This window comes from Myxine glutinosa, chromosome 6 (assembly GCF_964187855.1).
Source record: "Myxine glutinosa chromosome 6, kmMyxGlut1.1, whole genome shotgun sequence".
Classification (NCBI taxonomy): Eukaryota; Metazoa; Chordata; class Myxini; order Myxiniformes; family Myxinidae; genus Myxine; species Myxine glutinosa.
The window spans coordinates 149972007-149993606 of record NC_136266.1 but is presented as its reverse complement, the minus strand read 5'-3'; the positions used below and the strand labels follow the sequence as shown (position 1 = coordinate 149993606).

Below are 21600 nucleotides of genomic sequence, written 5' to 3'. Positions count from 1 at the left end.
AAAAATTCTCAGATTCAGATCCGGATCCGGATCTTCACCAAAATTGATTCGATTCTTCCTTGTCACACACACAACCTGTCCACCAAAATCGTCCAAATCCGTCCATAACTTTTTGAGATATCCTGTTCACAAACAGACAGACAAGGCTTTTTAGATATCATGTTTGCAAACAGACAGACAAGGCTTTTCAGATATCCTGTTCGCAAACAGACAGACAAGGCTTTTTAGATATCCTGTTCACAAACAGACAGACAAGGCTTTTTAGATATCATGTTTGCAGACAGACAGACAAGGCTTTTTAGATATCATGTTTGCAAACAGACAGACAAGGCTTTTTAGATATCCTGTTCACAAACAGACAGACAAGGCTTTTTAGATATCATGTTTGCAGACAGACAAGGCTTTTTAGATATCATGTTTACAAACAGACAGACAAGGCTTTTTAGATATCCTGTTCACAAACAGACAGACAAGGCTTTTTAGATATCATGTTTGCAGACAGACAAGGCTTTTTAGATATCATGTTCACAAACAGACAGACAAGGCTTTTTTAGATATCGTGTTCACAAACAGACAGACAAGGCTTTTTAGATATCATGTTTGCAAACAGACAGACAAGTGTTTTTAGCTATCCTGTTCACAAACAGACAGACAAGTGTTTTTAGATATCATGTTTGCAAACAGACAGACAAGTGTTTTTAGATATCATGTTTGCAAACAGACAGACAAGGCTTTTCGATATCATGTTTGCAAACAGACAGACAAGTGTTTTTAGATATCATGTTTCCAAACAGACAGACAAGTGTTTTTAGATATCCTGTTCACAAACAGACAGACAAGGCTTTTTCGATATCATGTTTGCAAACAGACAGACAAGTGTTTTTAGCTATCCTGTTCACAAACAGACAGACAAGTGTTTTTAGATATCATGTTTGCAAACAGACAGACAAGTGTTTTTAGCTATCCTGTTCACAAACAGACAGACAAGTGTTTTTAGATATCATGTTTGCAAACAGACAGACAAGTGTTTTTAGATATCATGTTTGCAGACAGACAAGGCTTTTTAGATATCCTGTTCACAAACAGACAGACACGTGTTTTTAGATATCCTGTTCACAAACAGACAGACAAGTGTTTTTAGATATCCTGTTCACAAACAGACAGACAAGACTTTTTAGATATCCTGTTCACAAACAGACAGACAAGGCTTTTTAGATATCATGTTTGCCAACAGACAGACAAGTGTTTTTAGATATCATGTTTGCAAACAGACAGACAAGTGTTTTTAGATATCATGTTTGCAAACAGACAGACAAGTGTTTTTAGATATCATGTTTGCAAACAGACAGACAAGTGTTTTTAGATATCATGTTTGCAGACAGACAAGGCTTTTTAGATATCCTGTTCACAAACAGACAGACAAGTGTTTTTAGATATCATGTTTGCAGACAGACAAGGCTTTTTAGATATACTGTTCACAAACAGACAGACAAGTGTTTTTAGATATCCTGTTCACAAACAAGAGAGACAAGTGTGTTTAGATATCCTGTTCACAAACAGAGAGACAAGGCTTTTTCGATATCCTGTTCACAAACAGAGAGACAAGGCTTTTTAAATATCATGTTTGCAAACAGACAGACAAGTGTTTTTAGATATCATGTTTGCAAACAGACAGACAAGTGTTTTTAGATATCATGTTTGCAAACAGACAGACAAGTGTTTTTAGATATCATGTTTGCAAACAGTCAGACAAGTGTTTTTAGATATCATGTTTGCAGACAGACAAGGCTTTTTAGATATCCTGTTCACAAACAGACAGACAAGTGTTTTTAGATATCCTGTTCACAAACAGACAGACAAGTGTTTTTAGATATCATGTTTGCAGACTGACAAGGCTTTTTAGATATCCTGTTCACAAACAGACAGACAAGTGTTTTTAGATATCCTGTTCACAAACAAGAGAGACAAGTGTTTTTAGATATCCTGTTCACAAACAGAGAGACAAGGCTTTTTCGATATCCTGTTCACAAACAGAGAGACAAGGCTTTTTCGATATCCTGTTCACAAACAGAGAGACAAGGCTTTTTCGATATCCTGTTCACAAACAGACACACAAGGCTTTTTAGACATCCTGTTCACAAACAGACAGACAAGGCTTTTTAGATATCCTGTTCACAAACAGACAGACAAGGCTTTTTAGATATCCTGTTCACAAACAGACAGACAAAGCTTTTTAGATATCATGTTTGCAAACAGACAGACAAAGCTTTTTAGATATCCTGTTCACAAACAGACAGACAAGTGTTTTTAGATATCATGTTTGCAAACAGACAGACAAAGCTTTTTAGATATCATGTTTGCAAACAGACAGACAAGTGTTTTTAGATATCATGTTTGCAAACAGACAGACAAGTGTTTTTAGATATCATGTTTGCAAACAGACAGACAAGGCTTTTTAGATATCCATGTTTGCAAACAGACAGACAAGGCTTTTTAGATATCCTGTTCACAAACAGACAGACAAGGCTTTTTCGATATCATGTTTGCAAACAGACAGACAAGTGTTTTTAAATATCCTGTTCGCAAACAGACAGACACGTGTTTTTAGATATCCTGTTCACAAACAGACAAGGCTTTTTAGATATCATGTTCACAGACAGACAGACAAGGCTTTTTAGATATCATGTTCACAAACAGAGAGACAAGGCTTTTTAGATATCCTGTTCACAGACAGACAGACGAGGCTTTTTAGATATCCTGTTCACAAACAGACAGACAAGGCTTTTTAGATATCCTGTTCACAAACAGACAGACAAGGCTTTTTAGATATCCTGTTCACAAACAGACAGACAAAGCTTTTTAGATATCCTGTTCACAAACAGACAGACAAGGCTTTTTCGATATCATGTTTGCAAACAGACAGACAAGTGTTTTTAAATATCCTGTTCACAAACAGACAGACAAGTGTTTTTAGATATCCTGTTCACAAACAGACAAGGCTTTTTAGATATCATGTTCACAGACAGACAGACAAGGCTTTTTCGATATCATGTTCACAAACAGAGAGACAAGGCTTTTTAGATATCCTGTTCACAGACAGACAGACGAGGCTTTTTAGATATCCTGTTCACAGACAGACAGACAAGGCGTTTTAGATATCATGTTCACAAATAGACAGACAAGGCTTTTTAGATATCCTGTTCACAAATAGACAGACAAGGCGTTTTAGATATCATGTTCACAAATAGACAGACAAGGCTTTTTAGATATCATGTTCACAGACAGACAGACAAGGCTTTTTCGATATCCTGTTCACAAACAGAGAGACAAGGCTTTTTCGATATCATGTTCACAAACAGACAGACAAGGCTTTTTAGATATCCTGTTCACAGACAGACAGACAAGGCTTTTTAGATATCATGTTCACAAATAGACAAACAAGGCTTTTTAGATATCCTGTTCACAAATAGACAGACAAGGCTTTTTAGATATCCTGTTCACAGACAGACAGACAAGGCGTTTTCGATATCATGTTCACAAATAGACAGACAAGGCTTTTTAGATATCCTGTTCACAAATAGACAGACAAGGCGTTTTAGATATCATGTTCACAAATAGACAGACAAGGCTTTTTAGATATCATGTTCACAGACAGACAGACAAGGCTTTTTCGATATCCTGTTCACAAACAGAGAGACAAGGCTTTTTCGATATCATGTTCACAAACAGACAGACAAGGCTTTTTAGATATCCTGTTCACAGACAGACAGACAAGGCTTTTTAGATATCATGTTCACAAATAGACAGACAAGGCTTTTTAGATATCCTGTTCACAAATAGACAGACAAGGCTTTTTAGATATCATGTTCACAAACAGACAGACAAGGCTTTTTAGATATCCTGTTCACAGACAGACAGACAAGGCTTTTTAGATATCATGTTCACAAATAGACAGACAAGGCTTTTTAGATATCCTGTTCACAAATAGACAGACAAGGCTTTTTAGATATCATGTTCACAGACAGACAGATGGACAGACAGACATGGGTGAAAATATAATCTCCATTCACTTTCAGAGGCAGAGGTAATAAACAAGAAAAATGTGAAAAGAATCTTCTCTTTACCCTGCTTACATAGCAAGGTTCTGCTTACATAATAAGGTGTGGCTTACATACGAAGTCATGGATTAAGTAACAAGGTGCAGCTTACATAACAAGTCATGGCTTATATAACAAGGTGCAGCTTACATAACAAGGCACTGCTTATGTAACAAGACATGGCTTACATAACAAGGTACGGTTTACATAAGCCGCAGCCTATTAATAAGGCACTGCTATGTACCAAGGTGCTGCTTATGTAACAATGTGCAGGTTACATAACAAGGTGCTGCTTATGTAACAATGTGCAGGTTACATAACAAGGTGCTGCTTATGTAACAATGTGCAGGTTACATAACAAGGTGCTACTTATGTAACAATGTGCTGCTTATGTAACAAGGTGCAGGTCACATAACAAGGTGCTACTTATGTAACAATGTGCTGCTTACGCAACAAGGTGCTGCTTCCATAACAAGGTGATGCTGACAAAAGGCACTGCTTATATAAGAAGGTGCTGCTTACGTAACGAGGTGCTGCTTACATAACAAAGCTCTGCTAATGTAACTGGTTGCTACTTATGTAACAAGGTGTGGCTTACATAGCAAGGTGATACTTATGTAGCAAGGCACAGGTTATGTAACAATGTGCTGCTTACATTACAAGGTGCTGCCTACATAACAAGGTGCTGCTTGTGTAACAAGGTGCTGCCTACATAACAAGGTGCTGCTTGTGTAACAAGGTGCTGCTTACGTAACAAGGCGCTGCTTACATTACAAGGTGCTGCCTACATAACAAGGTGCTGCTTGTGTAACAAGGTGCTGCCTACATAACAAGGTGCTGCTTGTGTAACAAGGTGCTGCTTACATAACAAAGCTCTGCTAATGTAACTAGTTGCTACTTATGTAACAAGGTGTGGCTTACATAGCAAGGTGATACTTATGTAGCAAGGCACAGGTTATGTAACAATGTGCTGCTTACATTACAAGGTGCTGCCTACATAACAAGGTGCTGCTTGTGTAACAAGGTGCTGCCTACATAACAAGGTGCTGCTTGTGTAACAAGGTGCTGCTTACGTAACAAGGCGCTGCTTATGTAACAAGGGGCACATTTTGCCATTGGAAGGTGCATAGTATTTATTTATTTTGCCTGTGGTCTGTGGCCATTGAATTTTCCAACGGTGTTAGCAGGTAAAAATACCTGTCCAGTTTCCACTGATAATCATTATACAAGAAACCAAGGTTGTTGAATGAGTTCCTAAGGGATCTTATGGGAACTATAGATCCTTATGGAGGAAATCAATGCAGGAATTGGAATTGGAATTCCTTGGAATATCAAGCGTGTACATGAGAAGATGGTGTAATTATGTAAGCATTCCAAAATTAAGGATGTGAGCAGACAATGTGCAAATGAACACGGTCGATGGATTTGAACCTGGGATCTCATCATCATGAGCCACAGGGCCTGATCAAGGACACACATCACACATCTTGCTTCTTCTTCCTCCCTCTCTCTTAGTTTTTCATTCATTATATGTGTTGTTTCTATGACAATTACATGTTAATATGATATTCTGGTCATAATGCATCATATACAAATTGGCAAATCATAATACCAGGATGAATTTCAACAGGTAATGACTTTCCAGTGCATGATCCAATGCAGTCGATGTGACATCAGCACAGGTACTTTCTGTGCCAGTGAACATTGCATTAGCCATACTTCAGCATTTCTGTGATGCACGACAATGAATCCGTTGGACAGTAGAAATGCTTTGTTTGACACAGCCATTCAGAACACAGATGTTGTCATGGCAACGCGGTGCTAGGAGGAGAGTCTCCTCATCTATTCCATTGTGTATGAGGCATCCTGCCATACCGCACTCCCCTCCCCTACACACACAATGTGTGCAAACAAACCCGACTGCCCCACCACTCCCCTTTGAAAATGCCGGATTCACCCAGAAACAATGCCCTTAGAGGAGAACATCAAACAGGCTAACCCAAATGAGAAGCAACGATCACAAACATGGGCCGAAACTGTGTTAACCTGGGGGATTACAAACTTCATGCTGTTAAACATATATATTCATTTGGAGCAAACTACATCTAGAGCCTCTAACCATTTTGCTGTGCTATAAGGAGTTAAATGATGGAACACAAGATTGACTGATGGAAAATTATTATTAAAAAAAAGATGTCAGACACTTGCACAGTTTGCATCTTGAAGTGTGTAGATATAGCTGTTTGGAAATACATTTGTCCTTGAATGAATGTTTTGACAGATGATACATTACATCCTCGATTGAGGGGCTCACGAATACCTCTGAACCAATTGCAATAGCACCTGTTTATTTGGCATGTAGATTTTAGAAAACTTTAGAATTTTAAGATCATTATTGATAAAAACACACAAATTCACACCATATCCGAGTGGAAGGGGGCCTGAGATTTGGCAGAAGTAAGTAGGAGAGGGGGGACTGAGATTTAGCAGACCTGAGTGGAAGGGGGAACCTGAGATTTGGCGGACCCGAATGGGGCTTTTTGGGGGGCTGAGATTTGGTTGACCTGAGTGGGAAGGGGGCCTGAGATTTGGCAGAACTAAGTAGGAGGGGGGGCTGAGATTTAGCGGACCTGATTGGAAGGGGGAACCTGAGATTTGGCGGACCCGAATGGGGCTTTTTGGGGGCATGAGATTTGGCAGACCCAAGTGGAAGGGGGGCCTGAGATTTGGCAGGCCTGAATGGGAATGGGGCCTGAAATTTCACGGACCCGAGTGGGATGGGAGCCTGAGATTTGGCAAAACTGAGTAGGAGGGGGGCCTGAGATTTGGTGGACCTGAGTGGAAGGGGGAGCCTGAGATTTGGCGGAACTGAGTAGGAGGGGGGAGCCTGCAATTTGGTGGACTCGAGTGGGAGGGGGGCATGAGATTTGGCGGAACCGATTGGAAGGGGGGCCTGAGATTTGGCGGAACCGAGTGGAAGGGGGGCCTGGGAAAGATAACGACTGGTGGCGGTGATGCATGCATGCACACATGCACAGACATATACACACACACACACACACACACACACACACACACACACACAGTAAAATGCAGGATGATGGCATTGCTCAACTCATGTGGGGGTATTATCATACTCACCATGTTTGGTATGAAGAGGGGATTGGTACGAAAGTCACGACAGGTATTTGTATCTTGTTCATCATGTTTCGCGAAATATACTGGGGGAACTCTTAAAATTCACCATTTACCAGTGCTGGTCTAACATACATACGAGGGACGGCACACAAACATCGATGCCTCACCCTGCCTATGTAGCACGAGGTTGGTAGTTTATAACTGGGCCAGGATTTAAACCCGTGCACATCTCGGCTATCCGAAGAAACCATTTATTAAATCCTAACCCAAACCCTAACCCTACCCCTACCCCTAACCCTAACCCTACCCCTAACCCTAACCCTAATCCTAACCCTAACCCTAACCCTAACCCTACCCCTAACCCTAACCCTAACCCTACCCCTAACCCTAACCCTAATCCTAACCCTACCCCTAACCCTAACCCTAACCATAATCCTACCCCTCACCCTAACCCTAACCCTAACCCTAATCCTAACCCTAACCCTAATCCTACCCCTAACCCTAATCCTACCCTAACCCTAACTACCCCAACAAAAAATTGTGGGCAACTCTAAAATGGACTATTGAAGAAAACAACAGTTGACGAACATCTTCTATCCATCTCTCTCATGGTGAATACAAGTGGTAAATATCATTCCTGGTGGAAGACTGTTCAAAACATTCGTCAACACAACTATTGTATTTTAGACAACGTTGAGCTTCATGTTCTTTTACCTCTCCAATGGAAGTAGCGTACATGGAGTGAGGGTCGAGATGTTTGATTTAACGAACCGAGCGATATTTCCAGGTTCACCAAACATTAATCTCACCGGACATTGGCAGCGTAATCAAAGCATGTAAACGAGAACATCGTGCAAGCTCGGGTCGGCCTGCTTTGGCGTTTCGAGGGAAGCAAATAACTCATGATCCTGGAATCCCAAGTTCAAATCCCACACACGCCTGGGTGTTTATATCTGTCTATTGCCAAGCAATCGTGCCCTGCGATGTGTGTCAAAGTACAAGAATGTTACCAAATGTCCATTTTTTCTGCATGTGAGGCGGAGGACACATCAGGCCTAATTTAATTTGTAAGGTCCATGTGAGGGCTTGTAGAACAATGGAGGAAATCAACAGGACATTGATTGAGGTATACCAGATAGAAGAAGCTGAGGTTTCGGGTGTTAACCCTTTGTCGGAGCAAAAAATGTATTTTAGGGGTTAATTTAAAGGGGGGAGAAGCGGTAACGTGGGCTACGCAAGCACCATACAGTTTACTTTTTTCAACTTTTGTTGCTTGTAGTCATTTCCCCGCCCCCCCCCCCATTCCCCTCACTTCCCAGTCAATGTCTCCCCCCCCCCCCCCCCCCCCACTTCCCATGCCTCCTCCCCCCAAGCCCTCTCCCTCCCACAGATCTCCCGATGTCCCTGCTCTCCATTTTGTTCTCCCTCTCCCTTTATCATATGTTTCATGTTTCATGTGTCAGTTTGTCTTTTTGCGATTAATGTTAGCTCTTAGACGAGCCTCGATCTTGTATACAAAAACAAAAACAACAAAAAAGTCCATTACGTCAACCTCTTTCTCCCCATGACGGTTGGCATACCTCGTTCGATCCATGTGCTGTCCATTTCATCCATCGTTCTACTAGTCCGACAACGCAGATCGACGCGGGCCTTCACAAACAAGACTAGTCCTTCATTCTCTTGTACCACAACACATGCAAGTATTGAGAAATACTGGAGAGGAATCGTTTTTCTTTTTTTTAGGTCCCTGAGTGCTTGGAATTGATCTCCTTTGTGATAAAAATCCATATTTTATAATTCCATTTTTAAAATGTGATCTACAGTATTTGTATTAAAAAATATTTAGAAAAATATTTTTAAAACAACATCAAACGAGAAGAGCACTCAGTAGAGCACATATCTCCGCCAGGCTGAACAGTTTATATTTTGTATTCACTGATAGGCCGGATCTGGATTCGGACCTGAACCAAAATCGAATCGGCTTGTTCTTGTCGCCGAACCAACTCGTCCACCAAGTTTAGTCATAACTCGTCCATAACTTTTTTAATATCATGTTATATAATCGCTTTTCTCTTGATCTCTCAATGGTGAAGAACCACTTAAAAATTAAATAATTCTCGTATCCGAATCCATAACCAGATGTTCACCAAAATTGAATCGATTCGTCCTTGTCAAACACACAATCTCTCCACCAGGTTTTGTCTGAATCCGTCCATAACTTTTTGAGATATTGCGCTATGTATCCGTTTAGGCCATATCACTCAATGGTGAAGAATCATTTTTAAAAATTCTACGAGCTGGATCCGGATCTTCAACAAAATTGAATAGCTTCTTCCGTGTCACACACACAACCTGTCCAACAAGTTTCGTCCAAATCCGTCTGCAACCTTTTGAGATATCCTGTTATGTATCGTTTTTGTCCCTATCTCCCAATGGTGAAGAATCACTTAAAAACTTGTAGTAGCCGGATTCGAATCCAGATCTTCACCAAAATCTAATCATTTCGTCCTTGTCACACATGCTACATCTCTGCCAAATTTCGTCCGAATCCGTCCACAACTTTTTGATATATCTTGTTCACAGAGAGACATACAGACAAACAGACAGACAGACAGACAAACAGACAAACAGAAAACCAGACAAACAGACAAACAGACAGACATACAGACACAAACAGACAGACAGACAGACAGGGGTTAAAACATAACCTCCATCCACCTTCGGTGATGGAGGTAAAAATATTTGAAGCTTTTATTTTATTTTGGAAATGTAAATCACGTGTAACTGAGTCAACCTTTCCAGTTCCTTCCCGAAGTGGCATCCGAATGGTTTCGGTCGCAAACCTTACAATGGACAGAAAGTATCCCTAAAAATGCAAACCTTGCAATTGACAGAAAGTATCCCTAAAAATGCAAACCTTGCAATGGACAGAAAGTATCCCTAAAAATGCAAACCTTGCAATGGACAGAAAGTATCCCTAAAAATGCAAACCTTGCAATGGACAGAAAGTATCCCTAAAAATGCAAACCTTGCAATGGACAGAAAGTATCCCTAAAAATGCAAATCTTGCAATGGACAGAAAGTACCCCTAAAAATGCAAACCTTGCAATGGACAGAAAGTATCCCTAAAAATGCAAACCTTGCAATGGACAGAAAGTATCCCTAAAAATGCAAACCTTGCAATTGACAGAAAGTATCCCTAAAAATGCAAATCTTGCAATGGACAGAAAGTATCCCTAAAAATGCAAACCTTGCAATGGACAGAAAGTATCCCTAAAAATGCAAACCTTGCAATGGACAGAAAGTATCCCTAAAAATGCAAACATTGCAATGGACAGAAAGTATCCCTAAAAATGCAAACCTTGCAATGGACAGAAAGTATCCCTAAAAATGCAAACCTTGCAATGGACAGAAAGTATCCCTAAAAATGCAAACCTTGCAATGGACAGAAAGTATCCCTAAAAATGCAAACCTTGCAATGGACAGAAAGTATCCCTAAAAATGCAAATCTTGCAATGGACAGAAAGTATCCCTAAAAATGCAAACCTTGCAATGGACAGAAAGTATCCTTAAAAATGCAAATCTTGCAATGGACAGAAAGTATCCCTAAAAATGCAAACCTTGCAATGGACAGAAAGTATCCCTAAAAATGCAAACCTTGCAATTGACAGAAAGTATCCCTAAAAATGCAAACCTTGCAATGGACAGAAAGTATCCATAAAAATGCAAACCTTGCAATGGACAGAAAGTATCCCTAAAAATGCAAATCTTGCAATGGACAGAAAGTATCCCTAAAAATGCAAACCTTGCAATGGACAGAAAGTATCCCTAAAAATGCAAACATTGCAATGGACAGAAAGTATCCCTAAAAATGCAAACCTTGCAATGGACAGAAAGTATCCCTAAAAATGCAAACCTTGCAATGGACAGAAAGTATCCCTAAAAATGCAAACCTTGCAATGGACAGAAAGTATCCCTAAAAATGCAAACCTTGCAATTGACAGAAAGTATCCCTAAAAATGCAAACCTTGCAATGGACAGAAAGTATCCCTAAAAATGCAAACCTTGCAATTGACAGAAAGTATCCCTAAAAATGCAAACCTTGCAATGGACAGAAAGTATCCATAAAAATGCAAACCTTGCAATGGACAGAAAGTATCCCTAAAAATGCAAATCTTGCAATGGACAGAAAGTATCCCTAAAAATGCAAACCTTGCAATGGACAGAAAGTATCCCTAAAAATGCAAACCTTGCAATGGACAGAAAGTATCCCTAAAAATGCAAACCTTGCAATGGACAGAAAGTATCCCTAAAAATGCAAACCTTGCAATGGACAGAAAGTATCCCTAAAACTGCAAACCTTGCAATGGACAGAAAGTATCCTTAAAAATGCAAACCTTGCAATGGACAGAAAGTATCCCTAAAAATGCAAACCTTGCAATGGACAGAAAGTATCCCTAAAAATGCAAACCTTACAATTGACAGAAAGTATCCCTAAAAATGCAAACCTTGCAATGGACAGAAAGTATCCCTAAAAATGCAAACCTTACAATTGACAGAAAGTATCCCTAAAAATGCAAACCTTACAATGGACAGAAAGTATCCCTAAAAATGCAAACCTTGCAATGGACAGAAAGTATCCCTAAAAATGCAAACCTTGCAATGGACAGAAAGTATCCCTAAAAATGCAAACCTTGCAATGGACAGAAAGTATCCCTAAAAATGCAAACCTTGCAATGGACAGAAAGTATCCCTAAAAACGTATCTTGGATCAGAATGTTTCTTGGAAAGTTTGTGTCGGGGATGGAGCAGCTCTTCATGTGTATGCCAGGGCTGGTTTCTACTATTGGAGCAGATTCTGGTGTGGAGCTCTTGGAATGGTTGCTCATGCGGTTGTTCACAGAGAGACATACACACAAACACACAGAGGCGCGCATGTGCCAGTTGCATGAGCATGTGCCCGTCGCATGAGCATGCGCCAGGTGCATTAACATGTGCCAGATGCATGAACATGTGCCATTGTGCCAGGTGCATTAACATGTTCCAGGTGCATTAACATGTGCCAGTTGCATTAACATGTGCCAGATGCATGAACACGTGCCAGGTGCATGAGCATGCGCCAGGTGCATTAACATGTGCCAGGTGCATGAGCATGTGCCAGGTGCATTAACATGTGCCAGATGCATGAACACGTGCCAGGTGCATGAGCATGCGCCAGGTGCATTAACATGTGCCAGGTGCATGAGCATGCGCCAGGTGCATTAACATGTTCCAGGTGCATTAACATGTGCCAGTTGCATTAACATGTGCCATATGCATGAACACGTGCCAGGTGCATGAGCATGCGCCAGGTGCATTAACATGTGCCAGGTGCATGAGCATGCGCCAGGTGCATTAACATGTGCCAGGTGCATGAGCATACGCCAGGTGCACTAACATGTGCCAGATGCATGAGCATGTGCCAAGAGCATTAACATGTGCCAGGTGCATGATCATGTGTCAGGTGCATTAACATGTGCCAGGTGCATGAACAGGCGCCAGGTGCATTAACATGGGCCAGCTGCATGATCATGCGCCAGGTGCATTAACATGTGCCTGGTGCATGAGCATGCGACAGGTGTATTAACATGTGCCAGGTGCATGAGCATGTGCCAGGTGCATCAACATGTGCCAGGTGCATCAACATGCGCCAGGTGCATGAACATGTGCCAGGTGCATGAGCATGCGCCAGGTGCACTAACATGTGCGAGGTGCATGAGCATGCGCCAGGTGCACAAATATGTGCCCGGTGCATCAACATGTGCCAGGTGCATGAACATGCGCCAGGTGCATTAGCATGTGCCCGGTGCATCAACATGTGCCAGGTGCATGAACATGTGCCAGGTGCATTAACATGCCAGGTGCATTAACATGGGTCATTTATATAAAGATAATGAGAGAGGGAGAATAACTCACCACACCTGTATAAGACGAGCATCATCCACCTGGCCTGCTGTCTTTAAACCAACGATTACATAAATTCAAGGAATACTCATCCAAAGAAGATGAGTTGGAAAAACATTATCAACCTAAGACTTGTCGTATCATTTTGTTATTCCCAGCACAAAACTAATGCCATGAACATATATATAAAGGGCCATTTACAAACATGGTGGGATTTAATATCCCACCATTCTCCTGCCTTCCCATAAATTCTCCCAAGCCTCTACCCCAACTCATATTTTCCAAACCGCCATCTTACTCATATTCCTTTACAACTCATTTTCTTTTTTCTCCTCCCTCCTCCCCAAAACGACCCTTCTTTTCCTTTATATGTTTTCCTGTATATATCGACAGCCTGTCCACCAAATTTCGTCCAAATTTGTCCATAACTTTTTGAGATATCCCACTCAAAGACAAACAAACAAATAAAGAGACAGAGGTGAAAACATAACCTTCGTCCACCTTCGTTGGCCGAGGCAAATGCAGTTTCTACTCAGATGTTCTGCCAGAGTGCTCCTCGATCTTTCTTAGGGCAAATTGGAGTCCCTTCCATTTTGGACACATCTCGTTGAACTTCCTGATTTCTTATTTTCGGAAATGCCCTATTATGGCCTCAAAGCAATGATTTAAATAGCACCTCTATCATTTTGGACGAATTCAGGTGAAAGCAAGGTAGTTCTAAATTGACATGTCCTGCTTTTTCTTCCACTTCTGTGATTGTGTTTGCAGCTGTATCCATCTTGTTCACACCCCGTGTCCTCTCCTATCTCTTATTCCTCCCCACATCCCTCATTTTTCAATGTCTTCCTCCATTTTGTCCCTCAACCCTGCTGTTGGTGTGCCCCACCCCCTCTGTTTCTGTTGTTCTTTCCGTCTGTTACATTCTGATCCATTCTATGTTCTATCTCCTCCACGAGACTCAACACGGTAAGTCACAACTATTGGGGACACCTCTGTGCGGTGGTTGGTCCCCAACATAAGTTGGGAGCCAAATCTTCCCCATTCTTCAGGGCAACGCGGCCACAGTCAGGGTGCTGATTGGTCCCCATGGACCGGCATCTCGTCTCGTCTCGTCTCGTCTCGTCCCCTTCTGGCCGGCTGTGTGTTGGGCGTGGCAAGATGGCGGCTGTGCATGTGCGGTGAGGTGCGAGCTGCCCCGACTTTCGATCTTTCCACCCTCCCACCCACCCCCCCCCCCCCCGCCCCGCCTTTTTTTGGTCGTTGCTCTCACCTTTCCTTTCCATTTTTGTTCATTTTCACATTGTGTATTCTCTGTCTCCCTCCCCACCACTCCATTTTCATCAAACCGGGTACCACAACCCTTGTCCTCCCTTCCCATTTTACCTCTCCCCACCTCCCAGTTTCACGCCCGTTCCCCCCACTCGGTCTTCCCTTCCTCCGACCCCCCCCCCTCCCCCCCCCCCACTCGTTCCCCTCACCCTACTCGTTCTCCTCACCCCTCCCCCCCGTTCCCCTCACCCCCCCCCCGTTCCCCTCACCCCCCCCCCGTTCCCCTCACCCCCTCCATTGCATGCCTCGCTTGTGTTATCTCCATTTTTATTTTTTTCCACGAGAGAGAGAGATAGAGAGATAGAGAGATAGAGAGATAGATAGATAGATAGATAGATAGATAGATAGATAGATAGAGAGAGAGAGAGAGAGAGAGAGAAAGAGAGCCCACTCCTTTCGGTGAGCTCGAGGGGTGAGTCTATCGGCACTCAGACGGGTTGTCGTGATTTCTCGCCCTTTTCCTCATTGAGAGGTGTGTTTCCTCGCGATAGTTTCGCTCGTGCTGGTGTATGCCGAGTCGCACTTTTCCCTTTTTTCCCCTACTGGTACAGAAAGCTGTCTACCCTCCCCAAATCCATCTCCGCTTAGGCCGAGGGTTTTCCGATCGTCGTAATGTCGGCACGTTCCCGCTACGCGGACTTTGAGGGCTTGACGTGGAAACATGGCGTGGTTTCTGTTCCCCCTAACGGGGTAACCGTAGAAGACATCGTTATTGCGGTGGGTACATAATCGGGCTCGAGAAAATCCGTCCAGCTTCACGGATGAACAAACACCTGGTAGGCTAATATTCGTGGCTGAAGAGCAGCTCGTATATGAAATTGTGGAGACCGGTTTGTCTACCGAGAATGGACATTTTGTCCTGGTCTCCCCACTGGACACCCCAGCCGTGAAAGTCTTGATATCAAATTGTCCCCCATTCCTGAAAAACGATTTAATTTTAAAAGAGCTTTCTCGGTGTGGTACAGTGGTGTCGGAGATCACGATGTTATCTCTGGGGTGTCGCAACGAGCAGGCTAAACACATCATGTCCTTCCGGCGGCAGGCGTACATTGTGTTTCCTGCATCCAATGTGGACAAGGTGCTCAACGCGGTATTTACGTTTCGTGTGGATAATCACGAGTACCAGGTATATGCGTCCACGGAAACGTTAAAGTGCTTCGGCTGTGGGAACTTTGGGCATATAAAACGGTTTTGTCCACAAATTGCCCCCGAAGTGGCTGAGCAGACAACACCCCCCTGTTACTGTGACAGAAAACGTACCATCGACATCGAAAACCTCCGAAAAAGAAAACGTTTGGGATGGTTTTACACTCGTCTCCTCTTTGAGAAAGAGGAAAACACCTCGGAATGTCCCTCCACCCGTAAGGAAAAGAAGGTGGTGTTAGACTCCTCCGATGCATTGGACTCAGTACCACCTGATAAAACATCGATGAGTAATCGATATGAAGTATTGGGAAATGTGAATGCAGATCCTCTGCCTGCTGCCGATATGGACCATCAGCCTAATGTGGAGGAGTTGCATGCGCTACCTCCAGATGAGGTTGGAGTGCAAACTACGTTAAATCCTTGTGCGGATTATGACAAGTCGGGTCGAGACTCGACTGGGGGGGCAAAAAGAACAAATTTCGACCCCTCAGTGTTCCAACGCACCTGATGGCGATCTTTCAAATCAAATAGTCGTTGTACCAGCCAATTTAGAAAATGTACCTGAGCACAATGACTGTCCCGAGGAAGAACCTCAAATTGTGCAACAGGTTGCAGAATCGCCCCTCCCCCCCCACATTACCCTGGGTTCTGGTGGAACCTCTCCCTCAACCTGGTCCTTCAGAAACAGGGCAGGATGACACCTGCACACCACAGAGTATTCTGGTGTCTCAAGAGCCAGGGGACCCAGATAGTGCTTCTGACATGTCTGAGGAGGAATCCTATGACATTGAGGAAGTCCCCACATACAGCGATTCCAATGTCTTACCATCGCAAATACTCAAGTTTCTGAACCAGACTTTTAGAAAAAGATATATTGAAATAAAAGATCATTTTTCTGATCTACGTGGGTTTATTGAAACGGAAAGGTGTATTATTCGCCGACCCAGTGACCACCATTTCATGGAACCCCAATGTAGTGGGCTTAAGAAACACATTGTTAAGGCAAAAAACGAACTAAAAGGATGATATGCATATTTCCCTTTCCTCATCTCTTTTACATCTCTATGACTATTTTTGGTAGCCTCAATATAAATGGTGGTGCGAGCCAGTCGAGGATGCTCCACATGGTCAACCTTGTAAGGCAATGGAAACTAGATGTGGCTTTCTTACAAGAAACCCACTCTACTCAATCGTCTCATGCTATCTGGAATCAAATGATGAAGAAGGCTGGCTACTTTAGTGATTCAACCTCTCATACAGCAGGAGTTTATTTTCTAATTGATCCCCATTTTTGCCCGCTCCAACTCTCATTTCAGGAAATAATCCCAGGTCACTTAGCTTCACTGGATTTTGTTGATGGAGGACATACATTTTACTTTAATAAATGTCTATGCCCCTTCAAAGGGCACAGACCGACAAACCTTCTATGACAGGTTACGACTCCACATGATGCAGTTGGACTTGCAGAAGTGCATTATAATAGGCGGTGATTTTAATTGCACCCTGCAACCTGAACGCGATCGGAATGGCGCAGAACCTCACCCCGGACCAGCCAGACTGTTATCTGCTTTGAAACGTCCTGATAATTAAATCATGACCAACCCTGTAGAAATTAAGAAGGATGCAAGACTCTTCTTCTCTACACTACCAGGCAACAGATGTCGATGCAGAACTTGTTCCAGACTTGTTTGATGGTGTCGGTACACTAACTCCAAATCAAAGAACGGATCTGGAGTCACTGCTCTTGCTTGAGGAACTTTCTGTTGCCATTAAAAGCCTGGACAGAGGGAAATCACCTGGCCTGGATGGTCTACCAGTGGAGTTCTTCGAGAAATTTTGGGACCTGATTGGACCTGATTTGCTTCTGGTTTTCCTAGAGAGCTTGAAGAAGGGTGAACTCCCACTGAGCTGCAGGAGAGCCGTGCTTACTTTGCTTCCTAAAAAGGAAATTTATTGCTCATATCACAGTGGAGGCCAATGTCCTTATTAGTGTACGGACTATAAAAATTTCTCAAAGGCTTTGGCCTTGCATTTCTCACCCCTACTAGGAGACATTATACACATGGACCAGACTTATTGTGTTCCTGGTCGCAATATTCAGGATAATATCTCTGTTGTCCGAGATGTCATTGAAATCTGTGAGATTAATTATGAAAGTTGTGGCTTGATCTTCCTCGACCAGAAGCTTTTGACTGTGTTTCTCATACATATCTTTTTGAAGTGCAAAATGTTTTGGTTTTGGACCTCTCTTTCTATCCCATATACAATTATGTTATTCAAACATATCGGTTATCTTAAAGATAAACAATGAACTTGTACCCCCCTTTTGTGTTGGGAGAGAGGTAAGGCAAGGCTACCCTCTGTCAGGAATTTTGTACGCTTTATCCCTTGAGCCATTCTTAGATACCTTTCGGAAGTCCTTGGCTGGTGTTACTTTTGGAACCCACCCCTTAAAAAGCATTGCTTATGCAGATGACATATGTGTCTGCATCAGACAGTCAGAAGACGTTGATTTGATGATGAGTGCATTGGATCTCTTCAGCAGGACATCATCGTCCAAGATAAATTGGACAAAAACAGAAGCACTGTGGCTTCAACTCTCTACCTACCCCCTACCTGCCCCCCCTATTTCCTCCCCTTCCTCCTCTCCCTGCCAATCTTTTGTGGAGAAGAGATGGGATTAAGTTCCTAGGGGTGTTCCTTGGCCCTGGGAATTTTGTGAGGCATAACTGGGAAGGCTTGTTGGCACACATTGAAGTCCTGTTACTGAAATGGAAGAACTTGCTCTGCCAACTGTCCTACTGAGGTAGGGTACTAGTCATCAACAGTCTGGTCACCACTAAGTTATGGTACAAGGTTCTTTCCCTGCAGCCACCCAAAACTCTGGTGGAGGACATACAAAAATGCATCAGCCATTTCTTCTGGTCCGGAAAGCATTGGCTGAGACCAGACATTCGAAACTTACCAACTGCAGAGGGTGGCCAAGGGCTGGTCAATGTCAAGTGCCGCATCATGGCTTTCCACCTACGAACAACATGGCGCTTCTTGTTTGAACCATGTTTGGCCTGGAAACAGCTTACCAGCAGCATCTTACGTCAAACGGGGAAGTTGGACCTTGCACAGGAGCTGTTCCTGATGGACTCGACCAGGATAGATCTATCGATGCCACCTGCCTTTCACCAAAGCCTACTGAATGCGTGGCAAGCCTTTACCTGTCTCCGTGACCCCTCGACTTATGTTCGATCCATGTTCTTCAACGAACCATTATTTCACAACTCTGTATTTGGTGAGTGGGTGAATGAAAGCACCTTCATTCAAAAGTTTATAAATGCCTCAGTAACAAAAGTGTGTCACTTGAGAAACGCCACCAATGAAAGGTGGATCAGTGCTATCGCTCTGGCTTTGACGGTTGGTATTAGATCGTGTCGCAGAGTTGACAGCTTTTTGAAAATGGTGCTTCGCATCTACTGTGCCTCAAATGGCTGGGCAAGCAACCATTCCCGTACCCACCTCTGAATCTTCTCCACCCTTCCCCAATCTGTGTCTATCCGGTCTCTCAATTTGGAACCAATGAGTTTTGGCCGCTCTCTATCCTTTTCTGGGAGCAATCGAAAGACCCTGTATGTGCAATGCTTAAAAATCATTTTTCCTTTGTTATCCTCCCCTGTACCCTGTAGATGGCCTGCAGTCCTGCCGAATACCCCTCCCCTTTACCCTATTTGGGGGTGGTACTATAAACAGCCTGTGCCGAAATGTGTTGGGGGATCTTCAATGGAGAATTTCCCATTGGATCCTGCCCACAAATTCCCTAATTCATCGCTTCTCGCAATCGATAAGTGAGCAATGTCCATTTTGTGGACAAACTGAAACCTTGCCCCATGCGTATGTACGCTGTGACTGGTTAACTCCTTTATTTGTTTTCTTTAAAATGTTACTTGCACGGTTTTCCTTTGTTTTTGATTTTCCTGCCTTTATTTTTGGCCCTAGTGGGCGGTTCAATTCCCCAACAACAATTTTAATTCATTTCTTTCTTGCGCAAGCCAACTTGGCGATATATAAGACCAGGAAATCAAAGATACGTAATGATTCGTATAGTATAGATGTTTTGGAAATGTTTAAAGCTCTGTGTTTCAAGAGTGAAGCTGGAATTTTGTTGTTCTGAGGTACAACTCTTTGAGAAGCAGTGGTGTGTGAGAGATGCATTTTGCAAAATAGCTGAGGGTCAGTTAGTATTCACTATGTAGTTGTTTTCCTTAATACTTGCTTGTTTATTTGCTGATAATTTGTTTATTTATCATGTAAATGCGTGTGCAACTGTTGTGATTGTTTTCTTTGAATCATCATTTATTGTTTTTTTATACTTTAGTAATAAAAGGACATAAAAGTCTCTCTGTGTCTCCCTGTCTCCGTGTCTCCCTAACTCTGTTGTGGCCCTCACTTTGTGAAGACCGGGTACACCATCCTGGGTTTTTGGGGGATCTCTGGGTCGCTCCTGGGAGATCGATCAGCTGACTCCGTGCCACGGGCTTGTTCAATAGAACTGTCTGGGGCTATACAACGACAACGACAGCACTGTATACCAAAAAAATACCATATACCGATATACTGTGTTCATTTATACCTTAATTTCCAAAGTCCTTGCTATTCATGTCCAAATACAGTGATTGTCTCATAATGCTTTTTTTTGTCCTAAATGCGATATATGAACACAAGCTCCTCCATGAGACTCAAAACACTGCTCGTTGTGCAAAACACCAACCCCGGAAACATCAAATTAGACACGAGGATATACGTAAAAATACAATCACCCAGCATGCTTGGATTCCGAAACAACAACATTGTAATTTAAGCATTAATTTGGTCTCCGACACTCGTAGATGAGAAAGGCAGCCTTGAGTGCTCTCTTGAGCGAACGCAGTATGAGACTGCATCCATAATTGCCATGTTTTTATAACATTGTACAATCTCGATTATGGTCCATGAAAGCATATCATTCATGCTGGATAAATATGAATTATTTTGGGAATCCAGCGGATCTGCGAAAGGGAATGTACCACACCCTAGTGCGTGATGAGGCCTTCACTTCCCACCAGTCTGCTCAATGGACCATTTGAGAAGCTAATGACGAGCACAAGTTTGACGACAGAGACATTTACAGTAACAAGTTTTTTTTTTTAAGTTCTAAAATTAAAAAGGGCTTTTTGCAAATCTGAAGGCTGAAAGCTCCCACTCCCACAGGGTTACATCTTGTTAGGCCCAACTTGTCAAACGATGGGAAAAGCAGCAACGCAGACATTTTATCAGCTTGGAATTCCTCATTCTTGGACATGAGCTTGTGTATGCCAGCCTGCACATGGATCGATTGCCAGGAAGACCCCAAATAATGTACCAACCGACGAAAGATCCCATTTCCAGCTATAGACGGTACAGAAGTCAATTTCAAAGGGAACGTTATGCCGGACAAAATGAACTGGGAAGTTTTGAAGGAATGGACACGATTCCTTTTCGTTATAAACAAAGTTGAGGCTCATGGAAGTTACTAGAACCATGATATTTGTATAACGATAATCAACATTGAACTTTAAAATCTTCATTTCCTATTTCTAGTAGTCTTCTTTCTGGTAGCTACCTTGTCCCACCTTATCTGACATCTTGCCAACATTTTCAGATAAGGTTCAGGTACAGTAACAAAGCAACATGGTAAGTTGGGGCCAAATGTGCCGCAACAAGATAGCTCAGAGGTAGCGTACTTGCTTTTGATCTGTGTAGTCTGAATTTGAAAACCAACACAACTGTAAATGGTCCACCTGGTGCTTCACAGACAAAGTATTGAATCAACTAAACAACACCCTCGGTGTCCCTTCGAGCTTCATGTGTTCGTCAGACAGTGCGCCATTCACTAGTGGACATTAAAGACCCCGCAGTGTCTTTCACAAGAGTGGGACAT

General features: G+C 42.7%; 1 protein-coding gene across 5 annotated transcripts in view; it reads right to left on the bottom strand.

Annotated features, from left to right (window-relative positions):
• Positions 1–21600, bottom strand: part of LOC137429477 (tensin-3) — a 386475-nt gene that overhangs the window by 214835 nt on the left and 150040 nt on the right. The gene's annotated exons all lie outside the window — the stretch shown is intronic.